We start from the raw sequence: 16,695 nt of genomic DNA on the forward strand, positions 1-16,695 counted from the left end.
AAAAAAAAAAGTTTTACACTTAAACGCATAATGTCATGGAAGATAATTAATTTCTCCATATCCACATAGTGACAGCCATGAGTAATAAAATAAACAGCTGATGAAGTTTGATTTGAAGCTAGGCAGACGAATAGGTGTCCAAATCAGATCTGTGATTCAAAGTTGTAAAGATGGTAAAGTTTTTTTTAAAAAATGTAGTATCTAGGACGATCCAATTACTAATTTTTATTAAACATTTTCATATAGCGAAAACTGTAGCTCCATTTCCTAAATAGCTGGGCTATAAAAGAAACTCCATGGGCCTGCGTGCGCAGAAATAAGATGGAGCATTAAGATTAAGTCCATGTGCAACCGAAGACCTGAGTCAGCTGTACCACCAAAGGAGCAGAGAACGTTGTCAGCAATACAATGCTATTAGTACGTAGAGAAAGGCACTGACGGGGTGCTTGGAATTCATTCCGCTCAACCGGGTGTTAATTCAGAACGTCATACGTGCAGGACAAAGTGCTGAAGATTGTAAATTGAATGTAGTTAGAGAGATTCTCTTGAGCCCCCTCCATTGCCCCAGTGTTAACTAACAGCTGTAACAGAAAGAGATGTCACTGTAGAGTTAGTACACTGAGTGGTGATGGTTGTGATTGTAACTGTCAAGATCGGGCAATGACTTGTGCTCTTTTATACACCATAGAGCTTCTAGAATGGTGCCTTAGAAAAGTTGTTGAAATTTGCCCACGAGAGACACAGAACCTTCATGGCACGGGAGGCCGCCTCCAGTTTTAACAATAAGACTGTGATTCGTGTTTGTCTCCAGCAAGGTTCGAACTTTCCGTCAACCTCTGTCAACCATGTTGTAGCATTCTTAATGTAGTTAGAATTTAAACTATTTAATCGCCTTCATGTCTTGGTTTGGATTGCTTTTGCGAGTAAAATTACAAGCCCGTATTGGTAGACGCCATTGAAGTTGCTAGGGTGAATTATTATGTGGTAGGGTTTGTTGCTGGTCTTCTCGATTTCAAGAGTACAGAAACGGTTATGCTAAAAATAATTTTGTTCTTAAAAGCTAAAAATGAAATTGCAATAAGAGATCATTCAGGGGATACTTTATAAATACATATATATATACACATATACATATATATACTCACAAATACATACATATATATATATATATACACACATACACACTCTCTGGCTATAAAGCATGTAAATCTTTGGTCCCCAGTTGGTGGAACTGTTTGGGTAGGTTTAAGAGCAGTGGGCTTGCTGGAGGATATATGTATCTGCAGATGGATTTTAGTTCCAACCACCATGCTTGTGACTGAAATGCTTCCTTGCTATACTGATGATGGACTCACCCTCTGTTACCACAAGCCTAAATAATCCCTCTCTACACTAAGTTGACTTGGTCATAGTGTTTTTATCAAAGCAACAGGAAATATTTATCTGTGGTTACAGACATAACTTGATAGTAGAATGCTTAGTATTAGCAAGACTCCCAAGCTTAATCCCCAGTACTTCAAATAAGAATATAAGCAGAAATATAATTTTAAAGGATTTATATAATCTCATAAAATCTAACTTACTTAAGCTTCATATATAAAATTTAATTTGACTGAAAAAATCGAGATGTTTTTAATTATATTGATACCAACTTAATGCCATAATTATTGATTCTTCTTATATTAAAACTGTTTTTAAGCCAGTCTTCAAGGACTTTCCTGTGAGATGTATCTTCTGGAAAGATCTGTAGCTATACCCAGAAAGTTTCACCAACATGCCTGAACAAATGTGAGCTGTATAAGGACAACACCAACGGACATACCAGTGTAGACAGAGCAAAAGAACAAATGGCAACTGAGAAAAACTGGGAATGAGAGAGATGAGCTTCCCCAAAGAAGAGCACACCAATTGGTTGTCCAGTGCTAACGATCATCCCTGAGAACATACACACAAGTAACTAAGTAATGTTAACAATTAGTGAAAAATGAGGCTATGCATATTAAAGAGCATGGGAAGTGGTTTGTAGGAAGGTTTGGAGAGAGGAAAGGGAAGGGAGAAATGTTGATAATTATGTTATGATCTCAAAATTTAAAAAAAAACTTTTAAAAAGCCAATGCAAGCATTTTACTAAGGGAGATAAAAGTAACATATCAAATATATTATTCCTGTATTTGGTTCCAACTTCCAGTTTTAAAAAGAGCTATTGCCGAGTCAGTGTTCTATTGTTTGAGGAGACACCATGACCAAGGCAGCTTTGAAGAAAGAAAGCATTTAATTGGGGTTGCATACAGGTTCAGAGGGTCAGTCCATTAGCATCATGGCATAGAGAATGGGTGGGGCAGGAGCATGGTGGCACATATGGAGCTATAGCGGTTGCTGGGAGCCACATTCTGATGCATGGGCAGCTGACAGAGAAAGGGCGACCGTGGGTTGCTATGAAACCTCCAAGTCCTCTTTCAGTGTCATGCTCCCTCCAACAACACCACATCTACACCGAGACCAAACTTCCTAATCCTTCTAAGCCTTCCCAAAGCCTTCCAAATAGTCCCACTGCCTGGTGACTGTGACTAGGCATCCAAATATATGAGTCTATGGGGTCATAGTTCTTCAAACTACCACAAGAAGAGAGACCGTTTTGAGTGGTAATAAATTGTGCCTTTGTGAGCCAGGTCTCCCCTGTCAATGTACTTTATTGGCACTTGTTTATTTTTAAAAAATGAGCATGAATACTACGCCATACAGGAGGAAGTGTTTAGGATTATAGGCAGTCTGGTTTTAAAAAGTACAGGAGACTTGTCAGTTTGTAGGTTGCTTTCTACTTCACCGGTCTATTGATTCCAACTCCCTGTTCAGGTGACTTTCCTTGAGAGTTCTCTACCATATGTCCCTTATGATAAACATATCACAGAATTAATTCTGGCTCTTTATCTTACTTACTGTTATTAATATAAAAGCAAATGAGCAAGATATAAGGTACAAGGGGTAGCATTTATCAGACCGGATATTTATCTGTAGGGAGAACAGAGTGTAAAACGTAATATGTAATAAGATGCAATATTCTAGTTTTGCAATTCCTACCCATACCAGATATAAAGTATATACTCACAAAGGGAAAAAAAATCTACTATGACACTTTTACCATCTGTGATCTCAAAGAGTATTGGATTCACTTTATATATCTCTGTATAGGATTAAAAATGTTTTACACGCCGGGCGATGGTGGCGCACACCTTTAATCCCAGCACTCGGGAGGCAGAGGCAGGAGGATCTCTGTGAGTTCGAGGCCAGCCTGGTCTACAAGAGCTAGTTCCAGGACAGGCTCCAAAGCCACAGAGAAACTCTGTCTTGAAAAACAAAACAAAAAAAAAAAAAGTTTTACACTTAAACGCATAATGTCATGGAAGATAATTAATTTCTCCATATCCACATAGTGACAGCCATGAGTAATAAAATAAACAGCTGATGAAGTTTGATTTGAAGCTAGGCAGACGAATAGGTGTCCAAATCAGATCTGTGATTCAAAGTTGTAAAGATGGTAAAGTTTTTTTTAAAAAATGTAGTATCTAGGACGATCCAATTACTAATTTTTATTAAACATTTTCATATAGCGAAAACTGTAGCTCCATTTCCTAAATAGCTGGGCTATAAAAGAAACTCCATGGGCCTGCGTGCGCAGAAATAAGATGGAGCATTAAGATTAAGTCCATGTGCAACCGAAGACCTGAGTCAGCTGTACCACCAAAGGAGCAGAGAACGTTGTCAGCAATACAATGCTATTAGTACGTAGAGAAAGGCACTGACGGGGTGCTTGGAATTCATTCCGCTCAACCGGGTGTTAATTCAGAACGTCATACGTGCAGGACAAAGTGCTGAAGATTGTAAATTGAATGTAGTTAGAGAGATTCTCTTGAGCCCCCTCCATTGCCCCAGTGTTAACTAACAGCTGTAACAGAAAGAGATGTCACTGTAGAGTTAGTACACTGAGTGGTGATGGTTGTGATTGTAACTGTCAAGATCGGGCAATGACTTGTGCTCTTTTATACACCATAGAGCTTCTAGAATGGTGCCTTAGAAAAGTTGTTGAAATTTGCCCACGAGAGACACAGAACCTTCATGGCACGGGAGGCCGCCTCCAGTTTTAACAATAAGACTGTGATTCGTGTTTGTCTCCAGCAAGGTTCGAACTTTCCGTCAACCTCTGTCAACCATGTTGTAGCATTCTTAATGTAGTTAGAATTTAAACTATTTAATCGCCTTCATGTCTTGGTTTGGATTGCTTTTGCGAGTAAAATTACAAGCCCGTATTGGTAGACGCCATTGAAGTTGCTAGGGTGAATTATTATGTGGTAGGGTTTGTTGCTGGTCTTCTCGATTTCAAGAGTACAGAAACGGTTATGCTAAAAATAATTTTGTTCTTAAAAGCTAAAAATGAAATTGCAATAAGAGATCATTCAGGGGATACTTTATAAATACATATATATATACACATATACATATATATACTCACAAATACATACATATATATATATATATACACACATACACACTCTCTGGCTATAAAGCATGTAATTCCAAAGTAATTATTATTTCACATTGAAGGTTGGTTTCCCATTGAGCTCTATATCAGAGAGCCCCAACCCAGACCTTTACAAACCCTGCGTAGAGCCCTATCTCCCAGGAAATCTGTGCGCTCCATAGGAATTACTCTGATATTCCTGATCATATTCTTTTGACAGTGAAAATGAGTTGCCTTTCACATTAGACATCTGAAGGATCAGAGAACGGGAGCCCAGAAACCAGCTCAACCATGTCATTGCCACACTTGATCGGCTTTTATTCTGTTCATTATTTCATTTCATGGGTGAAAGGAGCCTCCCTTTCATACTAGCCAAAATAGTGTCAGTTTTTAATGTGAAATTTTATTGAACACTGCCACAATTCTCAAATGGCCGTGCACCTAACTGCTGCTTCAAGAGAAAAATTTAGTGTGAATTATCTGCATTCCCCGTCCTAATGGGGTAGTCTCCATTTCTTCAAACCATAATTGTTTGCCCAAACTTCCTCTCGGAATAAATGACTGGTTTAGAATTTTGAAGGATTACATTTATGTCCATTCTAAGGGGAAAAAATGAATTGAAACTGAGGGGTTGGGTCTTACAGCTTTAAGAGCATGCCCTTTTACACTTTTACTTTCTATACATCCTCTGTTCTTTCCTTTGTGTGGATAATCTAAAATCCGTGGTTCTGAAATAATAACTTAAAACATACCCAGTTTCAGAATTAAATTTCATCATCATCTTTGACAATTTTCTCATCTAAATATGAAGTGGAACTTTTTCTCCCAAATCGGGGGGGAAAGAATATTTTGGGTTTGACGATTTGTTTGTTTGTTTGAGACAGGTCTCACTATGTGGGCTTGGCTTTCCCATAACTGTCTTTGCATACCAGGCTGGTCTCAAACTCATACAAATCTGTGTGCTCCTCCCACTCAAGTGCTGGGATTAAAAGTGTTTACCACCATGCCAAACAGTAATATATAATCTATCCAAAGTATATTTGAAATTTTTTTTCTTCTAGGGCTTTTGTAATGGAACAGTTCCCATTTTGTAGACAAGTATAAAATTTTCCTCTACGTATTTGACCATTGAATCTGTTGAATAAGTTGGCAAAAGACAGTTATTATAACCAGACAAATAACAGGACAAAAACCATACAAATTTAATTGATCATAGTTTTACAAGACAGTGGAGTTCTTGAAAGACCCAAAGACACTGAATGAAAAATCTGTTGCTGTGCTTGGGTTTGGTAAAGCCTGGGTAGCATGTAAAACCTGGTTGAACAGAAAGGGACTAATCCAATAGTGATAGACCTAGGGGCAAAAGTTATGAGCAAGCAAGGACTCTCTGAAGCTCTCCTTCCACCCACAGGGCTGGCCCCTTTTAGAATGTGGAATTTATGACCTAAAAAATCTAACAAAGCAGCTGGGCGATGGTGGCGCACGCCTTTAATCAGGCGGATCTCTGTGAGTTCGAGACCAGCCTGGTCTATAGAGCTAGTTCCAGGACAGGCCCCAAAGCCACAGAGAAACCCTGTCTCGAAAAACAAAAACAAAAAAAAAAATCTAACAAAGCAACTCAGAGTGCTCTTTTGTGCCTGTCCTTTACATAGACAAATCAGAGCAATTTTACGGCAATGCTTTTAAGTAATCTGGTTTTAGGGAAGAGGTTGTCTGTTTTCTATGACCTGAATTGGAATAGAGAAGTTGGAATTTCTGCAGCTTGCCTTTGGGGAGAATGAGGGATGACAGGATCAGAGAAAAACTTAGCTTCCAAGGCTTGACCAGAGGATCTTTTTCCTGAGATCTAACAGTCTAAAAAATATCAAGTGTAGCTGTTTGGTGGGTGTGGACTTATGCTTCCCAGCCCTGCGATGATGATTTCAACTTTCATTCATGACTTATTGACTGATTTTGAGACAATGAATCTTTAGGGCTCAGTGACCATGTAGTTTTATGTACTACCAATATTACCTTTTGGGAACTGTGTGGAAATATATAACCCATCATTTAAAACACGCATATAAAAATGTCTTCTATATCTCATGATAAATGTATCCTGAGAACCATCTGACTGCATGGAATCTTCTTCCCATGGCGAGTAATATGCTTTGTTAATTTGCGAACTGTTTAATTTAGAAGTTGTGATACTGGGCATGAATCACATTGTGACTATACTTATATGTGGATCTAAGTACAAATATTTAGAATGCAGTTAGGGATTATGCTGGTTTAGAAATGGATGTAACAATTTATTTAAAAAGAGAATATGGGCCAGGCGGTGGTGGCACAAGCCTTTAATCCCAGCACTCGGGAGGCAGAGGCAGGCGGATCTCTGTGAGTTCGAGACCAGCCTGGTCTACAAAGCTAGTTCCAGGACAGGCTCCAAAGCCACAGAGAAACCCTGTCTCGGAAAATCCAAAAAAAAGAAAAAAAGAGAGAGAGAGAGAGAGAGAGAGAGAGAGAGAGAGAGAATATGAATGTGAAAGGAATCAAGGAGGGTAATATGATAAGGAAGGGTTTGGAGAAAGGAAGGGGAAGATGGAAATGATACAATTCATTATAATCTCAAGAAATAAAATTAACAGAAAATCCATATTACACATTGCTTGGAAAGCTTTAATTTTTCAAGGCTTTATTTAGTTCCTTAGCTGTTATGTAGATCCAACTACTTCCGCAAATTCAGGATATCTCAATAAAGCCATAGATTGAGTTCCTTTTACTACATTTTCTACATGTATTGTAGAAGCCGTGATAATGACAACCTTTTGCCAATGGTTTCAAGATGATTCGCCCAATCCATGATAGATGAAAACAGAGAAAATTGGTTTTCCAGCTTCTCCAAGTGCAGCGGCAGCAGCTACGGCACCACAACCATGTTGCTAGTTAAAAACTGGATTTCGATCCTAACAGAACTGAATTTAGATCCTGGCTTCACCACTTACTATAAGGAAGTTGTGAATTTCACTTGCTCATATGTAAATCAAGATATTTAACACCTACATCACCTCATCCCTGTGACGACGGGTGTGGTAAACACATGCGGTCTACTGAGTGTGTGTTATTAAGTAGCAGTAATAATTTTTTTTTAGCTCTGTTGCTTTTTCCAAACTAGGAATGTTAGTGCTTACAGGATATCCTGAAGAGGCTAACTCCTCCCATATAGTTTCTGTGGTGCTCAACAGAGGCAGACCAAAGAACCCTTCCTCTACGGCTACGGGATTGTTGTGGTTGACCTAGCACTGTAAGCCCTGTACCTGGCTACCCTGGCCACCACAGGGGATGTTGCTAAAATGCACGCAAAGCACAAATGATGAAGCTACTGCCATACAACTGGAGACACCTCATGCAGTGTTCTAACGCCTCATTTATATATACTCTCCAGCACAGTGCTGGTTTTGAATTTGTAGCAAACCAGGTCTACATACATCGTTTTCTTCACAGCAACCTAAATTTTGGTAGAGAATTGCAACCCCACCCTCCCTAGTGAAACACCCAGGAAGTCATGAAAGCGAAGTCAACATATCTTCATTTCTTATGATCCTCACCATCTTCTGTCCTAACATGAAAGGTATATTGTTTAGATAGTAAATTAGAACACTGTGTAAAGATATCTACAGACTTTCGACTTTCTTTATAAAAACTATTCATAAGACTAGAGCTGGCACTCAGTGGCAGAACATTTGCCTGCCTTGTATGAGACTCTCTGTTTTAGCTCCAGCTACAAAAATTAATAAGCCAGAAATAAAGCTCTGAGCTTGGACCTCTTTTTACAAGTCCTGTTCCCCTTTTGTGTTCCTTTTCTTTTGCACATCCATTACCCCAATACCCTCTAACCCACAGATACAAGTGCTGCATCCAAATATGTATTTGCTACAGTGGTCTAGGTTTGAACATAAACTCCTAAGACATACTCCGCTCTGTTCTAAAATAGCTAAGAAAACAGCCTCCTCCTCTGTCACCAGTAGGGCAGATCTCAATGTCCAGAAGTCCTGTCATATATTTGTGTGCTTTGAAGGATTAGTTGGGCTTTTGTCATTAAAAATCCATGTTCCCTTCACCACCAAGTAATAACCACCATGACCTATCTTTCCAAAATGCCTGTGATAATTGGACAATGATTAACAAGTCAAGATAGGGACTTTTAAAATCACCAGTTAGGCTTGATAATGGAAAGACATTTGTGGTGGCTGCCAACATTCCTATCCTATCATACTCTGAACTCAGAGTATGCCCTTTTTTTTCTCCACCTATATGGAATATCGACCCATTAAGTACCTCATTTAAAGGAAACATGGACATGTATGGTATGTGGCCAGCTCTAGTTAGAAAGACAAAAGCATCACAGCTGGAATAGAGACATGGAGCAATTATGTGTTATGTGTATGCATTGCTAAATGGTGTGATAGAAGGTGGGACGAGATGACTGATCAGAACAAAAAGACACAAGGAAACCAGTATTGGGACAGAAGATATCATGGATATGATGCTCAAACTCAGCTGAGTTTGAGACTGGTCCAGGGAATTTATATACAACTGAGCTTCTCTTCTCCAAGATGGGCATTCCCAGTTTTGTAGGGTACACTAACAGTTGTCTAAGCTTCTGAAACTTGATGCCTTATTTTGAGCACATTCTCTTCTCTCCAGGACTCTAGATGAGGATGCGTGCAAGGTATGACGTCATTCTAGTTATAAATAAAAATCAGCAAGTACAGAGTTCTTTGTCTGCATATCTTTGTCAGTTGTCCATGTAAATGTCACTTCATACAAAAACCATAAGCCGCCCCTACATAAAAATCTTTTATTCAATAGGATTTATTTTTCATTACTTGAATGAATGCATTACTCCATTATTCATCTTTTCTGTTTTCCCCCGATTCTTTTCATGTAGAACTCATATCAGAATATTAAAAATGTTCCCAACTGACTATTTTACTAAATAGAACTCTATACAGCAGTGTTTAGAGCTGGAAGGCACCTTAGAGAATGACCTTTTCCCTCTTTCATTTCACAGATGATGAAATTGGGGTCAGAACAGATTAAGTGATTTGCCTAGGGTCAAACACGGGATAGAGAAGGAATCAAAAATGTATAAGATGAAACTGGATTTTACTTTTGTCAATACACAATATTGCTCACCCAGCAAACATTTATTTGTGTGACAGGAACTATTCTTAGGAGCTGTGAAGCCAACCGAGGCACCCCTAGGCACTCTGCAGCTCAAGCTGTTTATGAGTCTGCAACGATTTCCTCTCCTAGGTGTGTGCAGTGGGATGTCCTGTCCGATCTTTTGTTATAGTTTCATTTCTTTATGCCTTGATAGTGCCCTTATCTTTCCTCAGCCCCAATTAACTTCTCCCAAGTTTCTCGTTTAATTAATCAATTCCCATCCTTCTCTTCAAGGTACAGACTGGTTCACCCAATTTAATACCATTCTGCCTCGTTATCATCCGCCCCCCATTCTAAAACAATTATTTTGAGTGTAATGAAAATGTTAAACACGGTGAACCCAGCGTGTGATCATTATAACTCCAACTGCCAAGAAATGTTTTAATATTTGTTGACTTGGAAAATAAAGTGTCATAACAACAAAAATAAGTAGCTCCTTTATCGTTACCCTTCCTTTTTCTTCCTTGTTGTTGAACATTTGCTTCTATAACAACTAGCACAGGCTCATAGACACAATCCACATAAATGGTTATCAAAAGAGTTAGATGAGGAGGAGGAGGAGGAGCAGGAGGAGGAGCAGGAGGAGGAGCAGGAGGAGGAAAATAGATAAGTTCCCTTATTCTAAAATCTTCTTTTTAAAACAAAATCTATACTGGTATATTTTTGCCTTTTTCTTTACCTACAAGAAGTACCGTAAGTATGTGCCATGGTAGCATTTATATAGGAAGCATTTCTTAGTCCACTGCTTCACTTGATAAATTATTTAATTTTCATTGTCTAATACCATCTAATAAGCATTAGCTTTTATAATTAAATACAAGGCAATCATATACTTAATGAACAACCTAAAATTAGTCACAGTTCTCTGTAATAATATAGAACTAGTAAAAATGGTATTCTGCTTCCAAGTGATGTATTTTGAAGATAGTTTTATTGTCTATTATTTATCTTTGTTTTCCTGTGACTTTAAACACTTAACAAAAAGCTACATGAACATTACACGTTCCCATATGCCCCTGTGTGGATTCAGCAATTGCTTATTCTACTATCATACATCATCTTTCTCTTGCTCTTTTCTCCCTATACATACATGTGTATATGTCTATATCTATAAATATGTATGCAAAACAGTCTATTTAACAGTAATCAGAAATTGTTCACAATGTGTGATTCTTATAAAAAATCCATTTATTAAATTAAGCAACATACAGCATGCTTAGGTATTTTTAAAAATCTACAAGTATCTTAGTTTTGCACTGAAGACTTGGGATGTCCTAACTTCTTTCTTTATTGCATATTTCAGTTTATTTTCTTTAACCAGGATATATTCTTACATTTCAAAGAGTAGTTATCAAAGATGGGCATTTTCCCACTGACACGCTACCATTGCCTAATTTACAGCCCACAACTAAACTGTGTTGTCTCTGTCAATGGTGTTGACAGTGAGTTGTTGCTTACCCCCACCTTTAATCATGCACCAAATATGATCAGGCAGTGCGTTCAGATGTGCGATGTTTTGTTTGCGTATCTAAAAGCTTACATCTATTCAGTCTGTAATGACCTGAATAATGGTATGTTTTCAAGTAATATCTGCTTGCTGCCTGTCGTTCTAAGAATCTCTGACCAAATCCCTTAGGCTTAGAAAGATCTGTGCTAAGAGCATTGCGACTCAGCCTTACAACTCCATCCTAGCCATGAGTTTCAGCAGCTCTGTCCAATGTGGTCCAGGAGAGAAAGCTGTGAGTGCATCTTACAGTGTTGACACATAAAGCTTCAGGACCACTCTTCTCTTGTGAGTCACTTGACTTAGAGCTAAAGAGCTAGCGTTTGTAGGTACCTCCTTGCAAGATTTCAGAGTGTATTCCAATTTCAGCCCCAAGAGAATACTTAACAGGATGCAACCTTAGAGAAATTATAAGATTAATAACTCCGGAATGCTTGAGATATCTAAAACTAAAGTTTGTACATAATTATTGGTTTTAGTCATTATATAGAATAAATATATTTTAAAAGCTTTATAGCTGCTGTTTCTGTATCTTCAATATTAAAATTACTAATGTTGTTTCTCTGACCACAAAAAAAATGGCAAAAATGTAAAGCATATTCATGGTGTCTAAAACATGTAAGGTTTGGCTTAATTCTATAAATTGCATTATCGTAAGGACTACAAGTTAAATGGCTCACTTTCTGTCTGCTTCTACCAAGAGCAATCTGAGTCTCATACAGTTTTTCTTCCCCTTTGTCAAACCTACTTCTAATACTAGATGAAAATATCAATAACACCTCATCACCCATATTGACTTTAAGTATATCTAATATTTTATGAAAAACCTACCAAAACCAACACTATTGTTTAAGTTCCATGCCAAATCATAAAAGAACCAAGCCTCAGTACAAGAAATTAGCTGAGTGGACCTGGGGGTTGGGATGGCTTTAGGTCCACCAGCATGCAGATAAGTGATGAGCTGGCTACGGCAATGATGTAGCCTGCCTTTTGTTTTATGTTCCCTCTAGATTAAAGAGAAGGCATTTATACATCCAAGAGACAGGAACTGGCTACCATAAAAATAGTGTACATAACCATATTCCGAGTATAGATTAAGTATAAAATAGTTATTTGTGCCCTACAGTACAGCAGGCTTACTCATTTATCCTTGTGACAGATTATGTACGTAAAGCCAAAACGAAATCAAAGCCCTGTAGACAGAATACGTCACAAAAACTGTTTAATCCTTTCATGACATCCCTTAGGGAAGCCTGACCCTTGGTGAGTAATAAGATTAGGTACAAATACCATCAAATCATCTCTGTTTTTTTTTTTTGGTGAAATGATTTTTTTTCGTAACACATTTTTCTGATTTCTTACAAAGTGTTGCATGTTACCGTCTCTTCATGTGTACACACAGAATCTTGCTGTAGGTTTTGCGTCCATAAAATACGGCAGTATGCTCAGACAACGTACTGAGATTTTACATGAAATTGACTATGGCTTGAGATCGCATGTTTAAGAGGGAGTCGGGTAAATGTAAGTGCGTCCTCACATCAAGGTTGCTTGCGAATTTTACTAGAAAACAGTCAGAGTTTCAGGCAGCAATCAAAAGGAAGCAGACCCTGGAGACTAAACTGCTGAACAGATGCAGTGAACGTGGCTCCGGAAGCAGAGCTGTCACTTCGGATCTGTTCCACTCAGCACCTCTGTGGGCCAGGAGCGAGAGAGGCTGTCATTGTAATATTTTCATAGTTCTAGCGAACAGACCGGAATGCCTATCGGAACCCCATTTTAAAATATTTTTTTGTGGTCTCTTGGCTTTGAACTTGACATTCTGAGAAATAAAAATAACGAGAACTTGTTGTAACCGGTACTTTTCTTCAATACTGTTAAATTTTCATTTGTGAATTTCTAGCTTGTCAAACCAGATCAGAAAATTTTGATAACATTATTTACTGCATTAAAGCAAGTCTGCTATTGACTCTTGAAAAGAACTTTATATTATTTTTCTCTGAGACTATATTGAATACTGTACTTTCATTAGTATATTTACTTTTCTCCTAATGCTGGATGGGTTTGTATGTCTGAATACATGCATGTTTTTAGATGTATTCAGTGTGCTAGAATAGGATTAGATTGTATCTAGACCACAATTAATCTCTGAAAATAGTAAGATAGTCATGATATATTGAAGAGTTTCTAACTCCAAGAAAATGTGTAAGATTAACTTGTAACACTCATATAAATTTTTGGTATAGAAATAAGCATGAATGCTCTGGAAACTGTATGAGACTTATGAAAATACTATACCGATTCAATATTATCTCTGATTTCTTGTTTTCATTGTAATCTAAAGCACTATAAAGAGCATAATCTTGTAATTTACCTTTTATAAAATGAGTATGTAAATTATCCACACAGTTCTCATCCAAGTTCTCGAATCAATTTTAAAATTCTATTTTTTTCTATACTATATTGTGTATACTAAAGAATCATGAGAATGGCATACTTTGTATTTAGATGGACATATTGCAAGAATATAAGGTAGAAATATCAGTAAAACTGATGTCTTATTTAAGACAGTCTCAAGTGATTGTCATATGTCCTGTTTTTCTTTTAGATTGAAGAAAGGAGATTCTGAAAGAAGCAAATACCCCGAAATATTCCAGAATACCCCAGCAGAACAGTAAGTTCTTTAATGACAAGATAATCATATCAGAACTTCTGCAAAATTAGATCATCTTTTACACAAATATTTACCTTCCTAATTTTTAAGATGCGAAATCAGAATAGCAAGCAAGTAATGCATTCTGAAACTCAATTTTGATTCACTAGAGTCCACTGGAAATGATTTTTTTTCCTATAATCCTCTTAGATAAATGGGAAGGTAATCTGTGCGCTGAAATATTTAAGTTGACTCCATATATTTTTAAGTAACATTGGACCATTCCCATGGGGACAAAAAGCACGAGTGATGAGTTTTCTTTTATGTGATAGAAAATTTACACCTCCAGACAAATTTGAAAGGTTAATAGGTATGGCTTATTTACAGTCATTAAACATAATTGTGTCGAATAATAGAAGTCTTAAAGTCTGCATTTTATTCTCATTATTTCATTTCTTTCTAATCTTTTCAAGGCTTAACTGTGAGATGTATTTCCATCTTTAGCTATGACTTTATACCTGCAATACTTTTTTCTAAATACATTTTCACTAAGCAGAATTATGTATATCTTGATGCTATCACTTTGATTGATTTGTTGACAATATAAAGGTTCCTGGGATGTGAAGAACTATAAAATTTGAGTGTGTGGATATTAGAACCAGTAAAATAGAGAAGTAGCATCAGAATCAATATTAGTGACCCACATCATATGACTTTAATAGTATGGTTGATTTAAAAAGAGCTGAAAATGGCATTCCTCCAAAAATATCTACAAGAATGTTATCATTTCTCACCTTCTAACTGTAATGTCATTGTGAAGTTATCAATGACCTTTCTTCTGATCTGTTTTATATGTACTTGATCTATGGCTTGAATAGAATGATAAAGCTCTTGGTATTTTCATTTGTGAGTTGAAGTAGGATTTAGTGAAGTGCCTTTTAGAAGGTTCACATTCTTATAATGAGACCTATTTATTTATTTGGGAAAATCCTGAAGAAAATAGTTTTCAAGGAAAGAATTTGTGCCTTTTCTTGGTATATTACTTGTGGTTTAGGGCAGTCATTCATCTCAGCTTTTGAGTGTCTTCTATTTGACAAGTGTATACTAAATTACTGGGAGATAGACACAAAAACAATGAAAACTCTGAGTCTAATCTAAAGTTGTATACTTTTTCGAGACAGGCCTTCTCTGTGTGGCCCTAGCCTGAAACTCTCTCTATAGACCAGGCTGGCCTCGAACTCAAAGAGATTCACCTGCCTTTGCCTCCTGAGTACAGGAATTAAAGGCGTGGGCCACCACTGCCCAGCTTAAACTTGTATGCTTTTTTTAAAAATGTAATTTATTCCATTTATATATTAATATATTTATGGATAAAGTACTCTGATAAAATGAAATGATTAGAAGATTGATAATTAAAAAGAAGTTGATAATTAAAATATTACAAGAAAAAAGCTTGGAGTACAGGCATTTATATTTCACAGAAATCTTGTGATTAAAATAAGGACTCTGGGATAAAGCGCTGCTGAAATTGTTTTTAAATTATAATTTGCTTCTCAACCTCTAAGTGCTTAGTAACACTGTGAAGAATACCATGGTCCGCACTCACTGATTACATTAGATAATCATAATAGCAGAAAGGAGACGTCGAAAAATCATTCAGACACTCAGGCATGCTCCTTGGGAGCTAGTTGTATTATCCTAGATTTGCTAAATCTCACTAAATACCTGTGGGAGTTGATGCTCTCACTCAAAGAAACGACTACTATTAATGGCTTCTCTTTCCTGGGATGACAGATAGAGTGTGAAGTTTCCATTCGGGTAAGAAACACTCTCCTAGAAAGAAGACTATAACCAAAATGTTTTCTTTCTGTGGATTACCAGAGAATAAATATTATTTAGAAATGACACGCACAGGTTTCACTGAGTGAAATCTTTCATTATCAGAAGTAATAAATCACTGTTGGCCAATATAAGTCTGAGTGGGGTGTGAGGGTGTGATGTGGCATTTGGACTAGCATAGTGCCATAGGGCTTGCAGAAACACACAGGTCTCTAGCCTAATGTCCTCATTTTACCGACTGTCCCCTCTAATGTATGGAGAGTAAGGCAGGCTAGCTCCTTTACCTGAGCTCTCTTACCTAACAACAGAACTGAGAATTCTGGTCCAATAGGTCAACTAACATTGACTATAAGTGCATATAGAGAGAGATGGTGGATGAATGGATGAAACACAAAGAAGAGAATGGGGGGAGGAAAAAGGAGAGGAGGAGAAAGAAGGGAAGGGAGAAGGGAAACAAGGAAAGCCGTTTATTGGGCTTTTATTTGTTTAGAGATACTGTGTTAGACATAGGATTTGTTTCATTTAGTTATCAAAAGGACACTTATGTCCCATGCTTTCACAGATGATGAAAATGAGGACTAAATACTATATATGAAGTCAACCTCATTTGTAAGCAATAGATAGAGTCACTGTTAAAAATCGGTCTCCGTTTTTCCCTTCTCAAGTTACCACGTTTAACACAAACTACTTGTAAAGGCAAGGCATTTTTTTTTATCCTCCTACATAAATGATGGTGGGACAGGACTAATAAAAAAGAAAAAGAAAGAAACAGGAATGTTATGGACTTACAGTGAGTAATGATCTCCTCAAGATACCCATCTTATAAGCAGTCATCAAATTACTTAATATTTCATTCAGTATTTTATTTTCAATAATCAAAAATGTATTTTTTCGAGGCTGGAGAGATGGCTCAGTGGTTAAGAGCATTGCCTGCTCTTCCAAAGGTCCTGAGTTCAATTCCCAGCAACCACATGGTGG

General features: G+C 37.3%; 1 protein-coding gene across 2 annotated transcripts in view; it reads left to right on the top strand.

Moving 5' to 3' along the window:
* Positions 1-16,695, top strand: part of Syt1 (synaptotagmin 1) — a 505,227-nt gene that overhangs the window by 154,062 nt on the left and 334,470 nt on the right. For both annotated transcript variants that reach the window (XM_013350339.2, XM_013350340.2), the window contains exon 3: positions 13,834-13,899. The gene's annotated coding sequence lies outside the window, so the exon portion shown is untranslated. The remainder of the gene's footprint in view (positions 1-13,833; positions 13,900-16,695) is intronic.

This window comes from Microtus ochrogaster, chromosome 24 (genome assembly GCF_000317375.1).
Source record: "Microtus ochrogaster isolate Prairie Vole_2 chromosome 24, MicOch1.0, whole genome shotgun sequence".
Taxonomy (NCBI): domain Eukaryota; kingdom Metazoa; phylum Chordata; class Mammalia; order Rodentia; family Cricetidae; genus Microtus; species Microtus ochrogaster.